The sequence below is a fragment of the Suncus etruscus genome, chromosome 4, assembly GCF_024139225.1.
Source record: "Suncus etruscus isolate mSunEtr1 chromosome 4, mSunEtr1.pri.cur, whole genome shotgun sequence".
Taxonomy (NCBI): domain Eukaryota; kingdom Metazoa; phylum Chordata; class Mammalia; order Eulipotyphla; family Soricidae; genus Suncus; species Suncus etruscus.
In genome coordinates, this window is record NC_064851.1 from 85,390,614 (window position 1) to 85,406,921 (window position 16,308).

The window sequence follows — 16,308 nt, forward strand, 5'->3', positions numbered from 1 at the left end:
AATTTATCAGAGTCATTTTTATGACTTGGCAATTTTCCTTTTATATACCATACTAATTATAGCATTATATTTTATTAAATTTAAGATGATTTGCATTTAGCTTTTCTTTTATATGTTCACACAATATTTTATTCATTTTCGAATATTCAGAGGATTTAATATACATAGTTCTCTAGATAAATACTCTGTGAATCAGAAACTTGATTTTTTGACAATAAACTTACTTAATAATGATTTTATTAACTTGATATAATAAGTTTTATTTTTATAAAATAAAAATCATTTTAATAATGAACAAACCACTTTATTAAGATTTTAAGATATGCTATCGTAGCTTAAAATTAATGCTGTTTAAACTACCAATCATTGAATACAATAATATAAATAAATACTAATTCAATCACTTTAGAAAATAATCTCAGAAAAATGTGTACATTTTCCAAAGTCATTATAATAGTAATAAAGAATTTGAAACCAAATCTATTAACCTTCAAAGATTCTCTTTATAATTCAAATGTACATTATATGGAGCTAGAGACAATACAACAAGTAAGACAGAATGAGGCTAACCTGGTTTTGAACCCTAGCACTGCATATTGTCCTGGAAGCACTGACCCAAGTTACCTCTAAGTAGAAAGCCAGAAGTAAGCTCTGAATAATGTCTGGTATGGCCCGAACTCTCCCTCCAAATGATTATTAGGAGTATTTCTATGCACATGTTTACATGTTCGTATACATGTATGTATAGCTTATATGAAAGTATTATATTTTGTATATAAAGACATAAGACCTTACTCAACATCATAGATCAGCTATTTTTTTTAAACTCTGACTTTAAGCTAAACAGTATAGAAAGAAATTGGGTCTTTTAAATAACATATTCATTCAACTTGGTCAATGTTTATTCCATAAATGTAACAAAATCATCCTAAATCAAACATTGTTATTTCTACCCATGTCTTACTAGCCCATACACATGGTACCCATACACACATGTCACCACATCTCACCTCTTGGGATTTTTTTTTTCTACATTAATGCTGAGATGTATACTAGGTTCTTCCGCCTTTGGAGAAATCTGGGCTCTCTCTTTCTGTCTCTCACTCCTCTTTCTAAGAATTTCTAAATAAAATCTGCTTTTACTTTAAAAAAGAAACAGACACATCATTATATTAGCCCTGCTATCTGTATTTCTACATATTTGTCATTTTTTATGATTACACTGACATTAATGTAATAAATAGTAATTGTGTATTAAATTACTTTTTAAAAGCAGTTTGTTTATTTGTTAATTGGTTTTTGTTATTGTTGTTGTTGTTGGCCAACTTAACGATGCTCAGGGTTACTCCTGGCTCTGCACTCAGAAATCATTCCTGGCAAGCTCGGGTGACATATGAGATGCCAGGAATCAAACGGGTCTGTCCAGGTCGGCCATATGGAAGGCAAATGCCGTACCACCGCTACAGCTCTCTCCAGTCTCATGTATTAAATTCTTTTTTTGTTGTTTTGTTTTTTTGTTTTTGGCTCACACCCAGAAGGGGAGCACTCAGGGGTTACTCCTGGCTCTATGCTCAGAAATCACTCCTGGCAGGGGCCGGGCGGTGGCGCTGGAGGTAAGGTGCCTGCCTTGCCTGCGCTAGCCTAGGACGGACCGCGGTTCGATCCCCCAGCGTCCCATATGGTCCCCCAAGAAGCCAGGAGCAACTTCTGAGCTCATAGCCAGGAGTAACCCCTGAGCGTCACAGGGTGTGGCCCAAAAACCAAAAAAAAAAAAAAAAAAAATCACTCCTGGCAGGCTCGGGGGACCATACGAATTAAATTCTTAATTTCTGCTAGAAATCTAAAAATGAAAAAAATTTCATAACGAAGACATAAAATTAAAAAAATGAAAGGCAAAATTAAAAATTTCTTTCTTTGTGAAACACGGATACATTTAAAATGTGATTTTATGTGTCTCCTTTTAGAGTCAGAATTTTTTTTAATATTTTAAATTAATTAATTGTATTTGCCTATAAAGCAACTCTTGGTTTTTTCTTGTTTGTTTGTTTGTTTGTTTGTTTGTTTAATTTTTATTGTGGCCAAAGTGAGTTACAAATCTTTCACAGTGATATTTATGGTACAAGAGATAATGAGTAAGAGGAATTCCCACCACCAGTGTTGTCCTCCCTCCATCTCTTTTCTCAGCATGCCTCCCACTCCTCTCTCTTTTACCACCACCACCGCCCCCGGTGCTAGCCTAACTGGTCCCTACTTGTATAGTTTGTTGTAGATTGGGTATTGATTTGTTGACTTTGGGTTTGGTTTAAGTCTAATCATTTTTTATTTCCACTAAGTGTTCATATGACTAGTCCTGGTATTGTCCATTTTTTCCCTTCAAATTATGATGCTGAGCAAAATGATTTAAGTATGTGGTTCTGTGGGAAGTATAAGAAATGAAAAAAGGCTGGGGCCGGGCGTTGGCGCTAGAGGTAAGGTGCCTGCCTTGCCTACGCTAGCCTTGGACGGACCGCGGTTCGATTCCCCGATTTCCTATATGGTCCCCCAAGCCAGGAGCGACTTCTGAGCGCATAGCCAGGAGTAACCCCTGAGCGTCACCGGGTATTGCCCAAATACCAGAAAAAAAAAAAAAGAAAGAAAGAAAAAAAAAAAGAAAAAAGGAAGAACAAACAAACAAATAAAAAAAAGAATAAAACTTAGAAGGAATCATCTAGGTGTTAAAAATACAAATTTAGAAGAATAAGAAAAGGGAAAAGGGGGGGAAGGTAACAAAACAACACAAGAGAAAAAAAAATAACAATCTTACGAAACCGTAACAACAAAAATACAAAAACAAAAAAAAAAGACAAAAGAAAAAACACAAACACCCACACATTCAAAAGCACAACAAAAAACCTAAACCACTTAAAAAAAACTATTTAAAAGGTTTGTGTTTCTTCTCTCTCTCTCTCTCTCTCTCTCTCTCTCTCTCTCTCTCTCTCTCTCTCTCTCTCTCTCTCTCTCTCTCTCTCTCTCTCTCTTTCTCTCTCTGCATAGGCACAGTATATATTGGATAAATTGGAGAAGAGTCAGAATTTTTTTAACTTAATTGTGGTTTCCACACTATATTGTAAAAGTATATTGTAAAAGAGTCTTATAAAATAAAAATAAATATATATACAAAAAGCATTTTTATTATCTGATTTTAATAGCTTCTTGCTTTGTAATTAGGTAACTAAGATAATCAAAGCCTCTAGATATAATAAAGCATTCCAACATAAATGGTTTTGTAGTGTATATTGTTCATGTTTTTCATTATGTTTCCTTATTTAAAGTTAATATTTTCTCCTCCAGTGTTTACATTAATGACTTTCATAAATATAAAAAACCACAAACTATAACCATGTAAATGTATTATGGAACTATAAAATAAATTTATATTACTATATAATTTTTTAGACAAAAACATTGTTTTATAAATAATTCTAAAGCATTTTTGTCAACTTTGATTAAAAATAAACATTGTTTATAAATGGAGTATATATTTCATTTTGAATATGTCTATTTTTCATTTTAAATGCAGATGAATCTCATACAATAAAATAGTGAATAAATTAAATTAGACTTGAACTTAGCAAATTTAATTTTATAATAAAAATATTATAGACATAGAAAAAATTGTGTTTTAGCTTTCCTTATTGTCAAAGTTTCCTAGAAAAAGATTTACTGGGGAGACAACTGAATGTGTTAGGGTGGATACTAAGAACTACCCAGAATACATTCAACTATGTATTAAATTAAAGAATAGCCAAATTAAATAGAAGTGTCTATATTTTAATAATTAAAATATATAACTTAAAATGACATATGCTAAGCATAAAATAGGTTGTTTTTTGGGGGGTGGGATATATTTTGTTCTTCATCAGCATTTCATCCTTATTTTTTGCTCTGTACTCTTGTTTATCAGCAATTCACCTGTAACATCTCCTAGTTATAATTCTCCTCTCTTTACCAGATACTAATTATGATCAGCTACTATTACTACTACTTTATTCTGTCTTTAATTTTTGGGGGGCAACCATTATATTTTTAAGTAAATAATAAAGGCTATATCTTTTTGCCACTTTTGTTTTGTTCTGGGGCCCTATCCTGTGACCCTCAAGGATTACTCCCGGCAATGTACTTAGAAATGTGTTCCTGGCTTGGGGGCACCATATGGGATGCTGGGGGATCTAACTGAGGTCCATCCTAAATAAGCTCGTGCAAGGCAAATGCCAGACCACTTGTGCCACAGGTTCAGCCCCTGCACACTTTAAATAGGTGTAATAATATATAAATATCATACAAGTCTGCAAGTTATTTCATGAATTAAAAATCACACCTAAGGTCGGAAAGGTGGTGCTAACGGTAAGGCGTCTGCCTTGCCATCGATAGCCTAGGATGGGCCGTGGTTCAATCCCCTGGCATCCCATATGGTCCCCCAAGCCAGGAGCAATTTCTGAGAGCATAGCCAGGAGTAACCCCTGAGTGTCACCGGGTGTGGCCCAAAAAACAAAACAAAGCAAAAAAATCACACTTGATCATTTTGAAAATAAAAGTATTGTTTTTAGTGAGAATTTTTGGTTATCAAGTATTATTTAATAAATATACTTTTTAAATTATATTAAGTATATTGTTTTAATATAAAATTTATATGTGTAATAAGTATACTTGTGTGGTAGATATAAAATGCTTAGTAAGTATAAAAGTATAAAACATATTTTTTTGGTCCCATCTGGCAGCCCTCAGGAGTAACTCTTGGCTTTGCATTCAGAAACTGCTCCTGGCAGGCTTGGGGGTCTATATATGAGATGTCAGAAATCGAACTGGGTTCCATACCAGTTTGCATGCAAGGAAAACACTCTATTGCTGTGCTATCGCTCTAACCCCCTAAAAATAATTTCTAAAGCATTATTACATGCACTTTGAAGATTAAGATTCTTCAACCTTTAAAGAAAAGGACTATTTACAATCTATAGTCAATATACTTACATTCCAGAACTGGTTTCTGACTGAGCCCTGTGCACACACAAAAGAAGTTCCAAAACTAAAGTACTTAACCTTGATCTTATATTGTCTCTTGTCAATGTGGCATCTTTCTGTGCCACAATTATGTCATTCTTTATTTTTAAATAATTGTTAATTATGAGACTGCTGCTTTAAGATGTAGGCTTTCCTTATCAAGTATAATATATAAAAAGATAGATTATATAATTAATAATATAATATAATTAATATAATATAATATAATTAATATAATATATACATATACCAGTATACCCTGATCCCAGAGAGATAATACAACCAGTAAAGTTTAAACTTGACTTGTAAAAGGCCTAACTAGGATCTATCTTTGCAACACATATGGTTTCCTTATCTCTGTCAGGAGTGAATCCTGAGCACAGAGCCAGAAATTATCCCAAGCACACTCAGGTATATCTCAATGCCCATATTTAAAACTTCAGTAGTGATTTGCAGACTTTGAGAAATCTTTCAAGAGAAAATTTCTGGAAGGAGATGGAATATAACACAAATGTACTGGCCTCTCAATTTAATTTATTTTTAATTATAACAGTCTATTCCTTTCACATAACCTATTTGTACTGTTCCAGATCCTAGGGTGGTGCTCATTTCTTAGATTCCAAACTAGGAACATTTTTCCTTAGCAGAATTAAAACTGGTAAATTTTAACATGATTTGGTATAAAGGTTCAAATGTATGTGAATAATAATTTAATGCAAAGTTTAAAGAATTTTCCTTGCATGTGACTGACTTCATGGTGTCCAGGTATAAAGAGTAGTCTTTGGACACAGCTAGGCTTGACCCCCAAATTCAAAACTTTAATGCCTCAGAACAAAAGAAATTGAAATATCAACAACTATGATAACAAGAACAATAAAAAAACAGGAACGGTATGGCTCATGCCTTGTATATGGAAAACTTTGTTTTATCCCCAGCACCCCAAATGGTTCCCCAAGACTGCCAGGAGTAATCCATATGTGCAAAGACAGGAGTAAGTAAATCCTGGGCACAGCTGTATAAAGTCCAAAAAACAAAAATCAGGAATAAAAACAAACAAATCTGAAATTTATAAAGAAACCATTACAGTATAAAATTTTCCAGCTAAAGAAAATATTTTTTTGGTGTACCAACACCTACCCCAGACTGTGGGAACTCTCTGACCAGAGGGACCAGGCCAGGTGTGTCTGCTCCCCCACCCCCAACCCCAGACCAAGTAAACTCGCCTTCAGGCAGGAAAATAAACCACAGGCCAGTACAGTAGACCTCTTTATTAAACAACCCGAAATTTCAACAATCGAAGTCACTAAATGCAAAGAATTATGGGTAAACTGAGGAAGTACTAGCAGCTTGGGAATTAGAGAGAAATCCTAGCAAGTTTCCAAGCCCACCAAAACACAAAAGTCCAATAGAATAAGGACCTAAAAATGGCAATTAATATCCTAGCAATAGAAATCAAGGAATCACTAGCCTGGAAAATCAAGAAATATATATGTGAAAAATATAACCAACTCAAAGAAGAACTTTTACAGAGATGAGAGAATCCATATAATGAAATTAAGCAAAATAAAAAACATTGCAGTGAGCCATAATAGCACAATTGCACAGTTGGAAGAGCACATAGAGGAACTTGAAGAAAAACTACAAACAATGACAAGGAAGTCAATAAGGAAAGAAGAGACAAAACACTGGAAGTAAATGTCAGGTACCTATTGAACAAAGACAAAAGAAATAACCTACGAATTTTTGGAATACCAGAAGGAAGGAAAAGGGAAGAACAAGTAAAGAATAAAATACTAGCAGAAAATTTTCCCACCCTCTGGAAAGAGACACTTGTACAAATCCAGGAGGCAAGAAGATTCCCTAATAAAATAGATCATACCAAACCAACATCAATACATATAGTAATCTAAATGGAAAACAACAAAGAGAAAGATGAATTCTTTAAAGCAATAAGGGAGAAAAATACCCTCAAGTACAAAGGAAGGAACATAAGAATCAAACCAGATCTCCCATTTGAAACATTTCAAGCAAGAAGACAGAGAAATGACATTTAAACTACTGAATAAAAGAAGCCTCCAACCTACAGTCCACTACCTGGAAAAACTCTCATTCATATAGGAAGGAGGACTATAAACTTTCTCATACCAAAAATCAAACAAACAAAAACAAAACAAAACAAAACAAAAAAACTCTCACTATTTGCACTAACCAAAACAACTCTAAATGAATTACTCAAAGATGAATTACACACCCAAATAACTTTTGTAACAACAACCACTCTAGAAAATTCCATAACACAACAACCCTCTCTATCAATAATCTCCTTAAATGTCAACAGACTAACTTCCCCCATTAAAAGACACAGCCTAGAGTAGTGATGAGCAACCTTTTTTTCAACTAAGCCAAATCTCACCAAAACCACGATTGAAATTTTGAGAGCCACAAAAGGCGTACACTGACAGAGGCTAGGATCAGAGTCCTGACTCCTGGAGCAGCTGCCCAGCACGCAGAAGAGCAGCATTAAAAAGTGTAAAGAGCCGCAGCTTGCCGACCACCGGCCTAAAGGGTTGGATCAGAAAACAAAAAGCAGATATTGGCTGCCTTCAAGAAACACACCTAAAAGAACAGGATAGAGGCAGACTTAGAATAAAAGGATGGAATTCAATTATTCAAGCAAATGGGGGGAAAAAAAAGCTGGGATAGCCATTCTTATATCAGACCAAATTGCACTCAACTTCAAGAAAGTACTCAGAGACCAAAAAAGTCACTTTTTACTGATTAGGAGAACATTAGATCAAGAAGTACTAACTTTGATCAACATTTTGCATCAAATGTAGAGCCAGCAAAATATGTAAGGCATTTGCTTACAAGCCTAGAGAAACATATGGAAGGAAATGTGATAGTAAGTAGTTTTCAATATTTCATTATCACCACTAGGCATATCCACCAGACAGAAAACCAGCAAAGACATAATAGTCCTAAATGAAAAATTAGAAAAACTAGGATTAATGGACTTATATAAAGCCCTCCACCCTCAGAAAACAAAATACACATTATTTTCAAGTGTACATGGAAACTTCTCTAGAATAGATCATGCCTTAGGATATAAATCTAACTTGCACAAAGTCACAAATAAAAGGACTACACGAAGCAACCTACCAGATCACTATGCAACAGAGATCAAGATTGATTATAAAAGGAATAAGGCAGAAACTGCAAGTACCATATGTGTCAACATAAAGAGAGGAGAAGTGTTCAAATCAAGCAGAAGAGGGGCAACACAAAGCCTCGACTATTCATTATACCATAAAGAAACCAGCAATAATGGAAACAGCGGTTTAAAGTGAACAGGTATGCAATCAACCTCTAATTACAAAGGCCTATAAAACTATCATAAGGTATTTATCCACAGAATCAGGTGCAGAATATGATTGGAAGCCAGGAAATCCCTCTGCAGTTATTACTAAAAACATGTTTAATGCCTTAATTTTTTTCAGATATAACATAGCCCTTCAGGTTCTTTGTCTATCATGTTCCTGTAAACATAGGGTAGACAACTATTTCTATGCATCAGAGCTCAATCATACTGATACCATATAAAGTGCTCATTATGACAATGTCTTGATAAAATATCCCATTTACTCATGTCTTTTTGTTTATGTCTTTTATTCAGACCTAAATAATATAATCATTCAGACCACTGAAACAGTCAATGATGCACCACAGACTTGTTACAGGTCCCACTCACCAAATAAGTTTCTGTAAATTACAATTGCCTTTTTATTCTTTTTTCTCTCTCTTTCTTCTTCTTCTTCTTCTTCTTCTTCTTCTTCTTCTTCTTCTTCTTCTTCTTCTTCTTCTTCTTCTTCTTCTTCTTCATAAATTTAATCTATATTAAATAAGCCCACATCGTCAGTTTCTCTTTAAAAAAGAAAACTCGATACATAAAATGCAGCAGACGATACTACGTAGGGTAGCCACGGCTTATATACTTCACTACCACATTGCTTAGTAATCTACATGTGAAAACTATGCTTATCCTAAAATATTCCAGTCATTATTTAACCCTGAAATCTTCACTTAGCAAAACTCACTTCAGTCTTTGATAAAATGCCTAGATATTGGAAAACCTTCCAACTCGACACACTCCTCCACTTTCCTTTTGTTTTATAACTTATTTTTACTGTATTTACTTATATTTCTTTTATCTTCTCTCTTGTTTTCCCTTTCTCTCCTAATGTATATCTTAGCTAATTATTCCTGTCATTCTTACCCTTAAATACACCAGCAATATATGACACCAGCGATATAATATGACACCTTATGCTTATGTATAGGCACAGTAAAAAAGGGGGAAACCTTATGCACAGAAACAAGATCTTATCTTATAGGAATAAGAACTCATACTTTTTAAAATCAGGGGCACTTCCCATCCTGAATATGTGTCATGTGGATCCAGCTTAGACTCTATGAGATTGGGCAGTGATTGTTTAACCCCGAACCCCAGATCCCAGATGTAGAACCAATATAGTTTCCAAAACAACATCAGGAACCAAACTCCTGAGAAATTTCTACTACTGCTCTGATACCAACTTGCGCTAGTTTTGATATGATATCTTGACAACAAAGAAAAGAAGACAACTTGATCTAAGAACAGGTTGTCCTATCTCACCACCTAAAGGTAAGATGAATTCTTGATCTGTGCAAAAACCAAGAGCGCTAACTACGGTAGACTGACTTTGACAACCAGGACTGGGCAGAACTTATCTGGGACCTATAAGGAGACCCTTGCCTAGGCTTCACCCTAGGACTTGTAAAAAATTCAAGATATCTAATTCCAGAGGTCCAACTTTGACAATTGAGTCTGAGCAAAACAACTGGAATCAAAATTAAAGACTCTATCCTAGACTTTGGCCTAGGATCTGAGCAAAATGCAAAATCACTTACTACAGAAGTCTGATAAAAACAACAATGATGGAACAGAACTTCTAGAAACATAAAGACTTTCTCCTAGATTTCATCCTATGACCTGTGCAAATACCAAGATCTCTAGCTACAGAGGCCTGATTTTATCATCCACAACTGAGTGGAACTTTTCTGACACCATAAAAAGAATTTGAGGTGTGGTATGAGCTTATTTGCTGTCTGCTCAGAAATAGCTCCTGGCAGGCACGGGGGACCATATGGGACACCAGGATTCGAACCAACCACCTTTGGTCCTGGATAGGCTGCTTGCAAGGCAAACTCCACTGTGCTATCTCTCCAGGCCCGTTTTTTGGGTTTTGTATTGCTTTTCTTACTCTATCTACAACAAGCTATACACAGAGGGTCACTGTTACACTAGCACTCTGGGAGGTAAAGGAGGGTGATATAGGACTTATGCTGGGAAAGGGGTAGAGGGAGGACAACCCTGGTGGTGGGAATGGCCTTGATTCATTGTTACTCTCTACCTTAAATATTACTGTGAAAGATTTGTTATTCACTTTGATCACAATAAAATTTATTTAAAAAAAGAAAATATCTTTTTGAGGGCTAGAGTGACAGCACAGTAGATATGAAGTCTCTTAATAAAATAAAGCATTTCTTTTGTTTCTGTCAGGTGCTTGGTGAAAATAAATATGATTATGAGAAAGGAGATAGTATACAAAATATTAGAATGTTTTTCTTTCTCAAATATTAGTTTGTTTGTTAATTTTGTGGCCATACCTGGAGTCTATCGAGGATTACTCATGGCTATGTGCTCAGGATCAATCCTGGTGAGCTCAAGAGACCATGTTGATGCTGGGGATCAAACCAGTAATGGTCATGTGCAAAGCAAATGCCCTCCCCGTTATGTATCACTCCTGCCCCTGGAATGTGTTCTTACAAATGAAAGAAAAATCTATCAATTCAATGTGACATGACTCTAATACACAGGAGTAAGCTTAAAAATATTGTAATAATATATGTAAAATGAGCAAAACATACAGTAGAGGCTATATTTAAAAATAAACTGTGCAGGGGTCAAAGCAATAGCACAGTGCTAGGGCATTTGCCTTGCACACTGCTGATCCAGGATGTATCTGGGTTTGATCGCTGGAGTCCCATATGCTTCCCCAAGCGAGGAGCGATTTTTGAGTGCATAGCCAGGATTAAACATTGAGCATCATATGGTGTGGCATAAAAAAAATAAATAAACTGTGCAACTTTAACTGAAGTATTTAAATTGTAAGTAATGTATGACAATAAAGTAATTCTTTATTCATTTAAAGTTGACAATGGAAATGGAAGTCTAAAGAAGGAAATATTTTTTTTAGTTTTTGGGTCACTCCGGCAGCGCTCAGGGGTTACTCCTGCCTCGCTGCTCAGAAATCGCTCCTGGCAGGCTCGGGGGACCATGGGTGAGTCGAACCATCGGCTGCATGCAAGGCAAATGACCAAATCCATGCTATCTCTCCGGCCTCTCTCTAGACCTCTTAAAGTACTTAAAAGTCACACTTTAGGGGCTAGAGAGATGGCATAGCGGCATTTGCCTTGCAAGCGGCCGATCCAGGACCTAAGGCGTCCCATATGGTTCCCCGTGCCTGCCAGGAGCTATTTTTGAGCAGATAGCCAGGAGTAACCCCTGAGCACTGTCTGGTGTGGCCCCAAAACAAAAACAAAAACAAAAAAAAGTCACACTTTATTTTATTTGCTTTGTTCACAGGCTTGATCTCAACCTGGGTTGTATCCCCTGCATCCCAATGGGTCCCCTGAGCATCACCAGGAATGAATCCTGAACACAGAGCCGGGAGCATAGCCGGATGTGACCCCCCCAAGCCCAAACCAAAACCAAAAGTAAAGAAAGCACAACTGAACCTGAGAATGACTCAGAGAGGATGGCAGCAAACATGGATTTAGAGTCCATTTTTGGACTTCTGGCTACTCAACTGATTGTGTTTTCAGGCTGCAGCTAAAAGGCATACGAACACTGTGGCTGGGGCTACCCCATCACACACATAGGTTGAGTGCTGAAGAGTGCTGAAGGAAGGGCCTGCACTGGTGGGAATTACCCCACCAACACCTCAGCCAACCCGTGGCTCTGGCACTGAAGGGCCCTAAAGTAGACCTCGCCACCACAAAAATAAAATAAAATAAAATAAAATAAAATAAAATAAAATAAAATAAAGAAGGAAATAAGACTTTGATACCACTAAACAATGACAGACTCAATTCAGATGGACCAAGTTAGTGATCAGCTCACTTTAGCACTAAAAAGGGCATGTCTGAGTGTTTGATGTTGTAAGCCACATTATTAGGTGAGAGTTATAAATACAGTTCAGGAAATTATGACAGAACTAGTAAATAATCTAAATACTCTTGAGACTGACAGATTGATTAGGCTTTAGAAGCAAAGTCAGAAGATTAAACTTAAGTTCAATTGTTTTATGTAAAAGTTAAGAGGTTGTTATGTATCACTTTATTCTTTCCAAATTTCTTTCTATAAAACTGTATATTAATACCATCCATATTATTTGATGTGAATATAAAGTGAGATAATATATACGAATGTAATATATGAATATAGAATTTCATAAAACATAAGAATATGTGAACTGTTTCTAAATATAAAATATGTGTTAATAAGGGCAAGTTGTTATGATTTCTTTCATAGAGATAAGAACAGAAATTAAAAATAAAGATATTATTTATTTATTTATTTATTTATTTATTTATTTATTTTGGTTTTTGAATCACACCCGGCAGCACTCAGGGGTTACTCCTGGCTCTATGCTCAATAATCGCTCCTGGCAGGCTCAGGGCACCATATGAAATGCTGGGATTTGAACCAACAACCTTCTGCATGCAAGGCAAATGCTTTACCTCCATGCTATCTCTCCTGGCCTCAGTAAAGATGTCATTTAATGTATGATAGAATCTAATAATGATTGCTAATTTGCTATTATCATTGGTATATAATTGTGAGAGAATTTACTGATTATCTAATAAGTTATTCAGGAAAGTTTTTTCTAGAATTTCAATATTTATCTCCAAATAGCTCAGTAAGTTTACACTATCTATGACAATGTCATTCACAAGCACCTATTAATTGGTACTCATATTCCTATTCAACTCAGGGTATTTGAATGATACCTTATTAATTTCAAAGCCATTGATGCTTACATGTTTTTGTGTGTGTCAAATTGTGTTTGAAATATTTCTTAAATTGGTATAAATAGCAATTACTTTTCTCTTCACTCAATATAGTTTACTTGGTAACAGAACAAAGAGTAGAAATTTTATTGTATAAAATTGTGCTTCATATTTCTTATGCGTACATAACACTTTGGAATCTAGCACCCAAGACAGATTATGTTGATTGATTTTTCTGAGAACAAAATTAGTCAAAATAGGAAATGGGGAGTAAGTTATTAAAAAATAAAAACCTGTATATAATCCAATAAATAATATTTATCAAGCAAATTTATGAAAATATAGGAATAGAGTAAGATTGAATGTGTACTGATTGATTGCTGTGAGTAAGCATCCTACTAATTCATCAAAAGATTCTTTGGGTTACCCCCAGATTTTATTGAACTGCTTTACCTGAGAATTAACATCTGCCATCTTGAATCTTAGAAGCAGACACAGAACCAAAGTCAAGATGATATTTAGTTTTTTGGATCTAGATAGAGAAGAGTGGCTTCCTTTTAAAGTAAGTTTTGCATCTTTAGCACAAGAAAGTATTCAGACTAAACAAGGAGTAAGAAACAAAAGATCTATCAAAACAAAATTATGCATTTGAGAAGTGGGTGCAGCCCCACTCAAAGGAGAGTGTGCACTGTGTCTGGGGGTCAATGATTGTATGTCTAAATTGTTACATTCTATGCCTAAATTGTATGCCTAAAGGATTGGTTATCTGTGAGCTGGACTGGTTAGTGCTAAACCAGCAATGGCGAATCTATGACAAGCATGCCAGCTGTGGCATGCAAAGGCCTTGCAGCTGACATGTGGGTAGGCCTGCAATTAAGATATCTGAGCGGTGGGAGGTGAGTGTGCCAGTGTCTGCTTTGCAGCTCACATGGCAACTGGCCATTGGAAGGACTGAGCATTGTCCCGGTGGGCAGCGGCCCATCCTCCTGTGCTGGCTGCAGTCCTGTGAGTGGATGTTTAGCCTGCCTGTCTTTCCCTTAGTAGCCTATGAGCCAAGCAGTGTGTGAGGGGGACTTGGGGGAGGAAGAGAAGCTTCACACTGAATCTGTCACAGGAACTCACTAAGGCTGTAGCGTGACTCCACATGTGACATCTGTAATCAGGAACAGTTCCTAGTGCTCCCATGCTAGAAAGGTGAGGATATGGGGGATGTTAGTGTCCAATAATGTGCTCCTCTGTTAAAATCTCTGTATCTTCCATGGGGACATGCTAAATTCGAGAAAATAAAAAAGCTGCTTATGATGACTGCATAGAGAATTTCAGTAAGCTGAGAGGAAGGCTGGGCTCTCTGTGAACAACTAACCCACTAATCCTCTATGCTGTACCTTACGGAAAACTCAATATAGCAAAAAACAGTAAAGTGTATATGTGGCCCTTCACAGTGCTTTTGTAAACATCATAATAAAATAAGAAAGGCTCCAGTAATAAAAAATAAAAGTCCTTTTCCCATACACTCAGATCACCTCTTAGTTTGTTATTGCGATGAATCCAATGCTGTATAGTCATTGATGTGATTAATCCAGTTTTCAGGTCATTTTATTTGCGGAATCGTAGTCACTTCTCCAGTACATCAAGACTACAAATAAAACATCTCTTCTTAGTCCTCTGCTGTCACATAAACCTCCAACTCACTAAAGTTGGACATTGCTGAGCTTCCTCTTGTTATCCAGATTTTTCATTGTAAAAAGAGCAGAACCCATGGTTTGGTTTTATTGATAAGCGCTTGTCATTTTTATTTCAAAGGTGAAAGTCTGTCATTGCTTTTATAGAACATTAAAGTTTGAACATATCACACGATTATCTTTCCTGTGCATCTTACTTTAAATTACATTGTTTTCTGGTGGATCTTTGGGTGTTCAGCATTCCTTTGGGAGTTTTGTGTAACAGCAGAGGATTAAGAAGAGATGTTTTAGTAGTAGTCTTTATGGATCTTCTACCCCACCCCTCCATGCCCCATCTTCTCTCTCTCTCTCCCCTTTCCCATGTCACATCTTCTTGTATGTTGGCTGTTGCACTTCTTTTTTTTTCTTTTGGTTATTTGGGGCCACACCAGTTTGATGCTCAGGGGTTACTCCTGGCTATGTGCTCAGAAATCGCCCCTGGCTTGGGGGGACCATATGGGATATGGGACGCCGGGGGATCGACCCACAGTCCATTCCTTGGCTAGCGCTTGCAAGGCAGATACCCGGCTGTTGTACTTTTCACTTATTAGTGGCTGGCCGTGCCTTTCAAGTTTGCTTCTGCATTTTAGCCCTGACCTTGACTTCAATGGACTGGGCCTTCCTGAAGTCATGTGATTGGGATGCTCAGCCTAAAATACCCGGGCCTATTTTTTGTCCCAGTTCAGTCTGCCTGGCAATGTGTTCCTCGTGACTGCCTGAACCGCTACAAGCAAAGTCTCACTCCCCGCCTCTGCCTCTGAACCTACCTACATACTCGCCTACAGCACTGAGCGTTCTTCTGTCATGCCCTCCCACCCTGGCGGGAGACTTGAGGAGAACAGAAGATGCAATCTGCATTCTACATCATTTATTATTAGGTAAACTTCTACTTTGCCCTTCCTGTGCTGCCTAAGTTTAATTGGACCAGTAATATTAATGTTAATTATAAACTTACCTGGACTCCTTTATAAAACCTATTAAATTATCGGGCTATTTGTCTAGGTGTCTAGGTTAGGGTTGCACAAGTCCTGTTTTCACCCGGACAGTATATTTTTTGACCAAAATTGAATGTCTACAATTAGTAAAATTCCCCAATCACGTATTTTTATGGGGACGGATTTGTATACAGAACTTTATTAGTTTATTTCTATTATACAAATTTTATCTTTTTGTAGACTTGAAGTCTTGAACAAAGAAAATGAGTACAGCAAAAAAAGCAAAAACAGATAGTGGAAGACCATTCTAAGAGGTCTGGACAGAGATATATGGAGTGATTGAATGCAGTGGGAAAGGCATTGTGTATTATGTGTAATGAAAGTGTTGTGTCTCGCACATCAACTGTCAAACGTCACTTTAAGATCAATCATAACAGTGTTGCTGAACTTGGTTTAGCTCAAAGAAAAGAGTTCCTCTCTAGGAAAATTAAAGAAATATCACT